Source organism: Triticum aestivum, chromosome 2A (genome assembly GCF_018294505.1).
Source record: "Triticum aestivum cultivar Chinese Spring chromosome 2A, IWGSC CS RefSeq v2.1, whole genome shotgun sequence".
NCBI lineage: Eukaryota > Viridiplantae > Streptophyta > Magnoliopsida > Poales > Poaceae > Triticum > Triticum aestivum.
Genome location: NC_057797.1, coordinates 760,330,083 through 760,330,461, shown reverse-complemented (window position 1 = coordinate 760,330,461; position 379 = coordinate 760,330,083).

Here is a 379-nt window from a genome sequence, read left to right as displayed (position 1 = left end):
GCTTTTTTTTTTTGCGGGTGATGCTTCAGGTAGCTTTTGATGAGGCTTCCGAAGGAATGTTCATCAACTAGTTGCTCTCACTGCCTCCCCAGGGTCGCCGGGTCGATTACGTCGCTGAAGACCATCGCAGCCTTTTTGGTAAGTTTGAAGCTGGCACCCTACAATGGGCTGCAAGTATCGTCCTGGCCGTTTCTCCAAGCCGGCCCAGTCCGACGGCCAGCGGCCCTCACAAACCCCACCTGCTCCTCCTCATCCGTCTCCCTCTTCCTCATTACGCCGCACGTTCCCACTCCCCCTGGCTTCGTTCCCACTCCTCCCCCACCCCCACCTTACCCTACCCCACCCCACTCTGCCAACCCTACCGACCAAACACAAACAG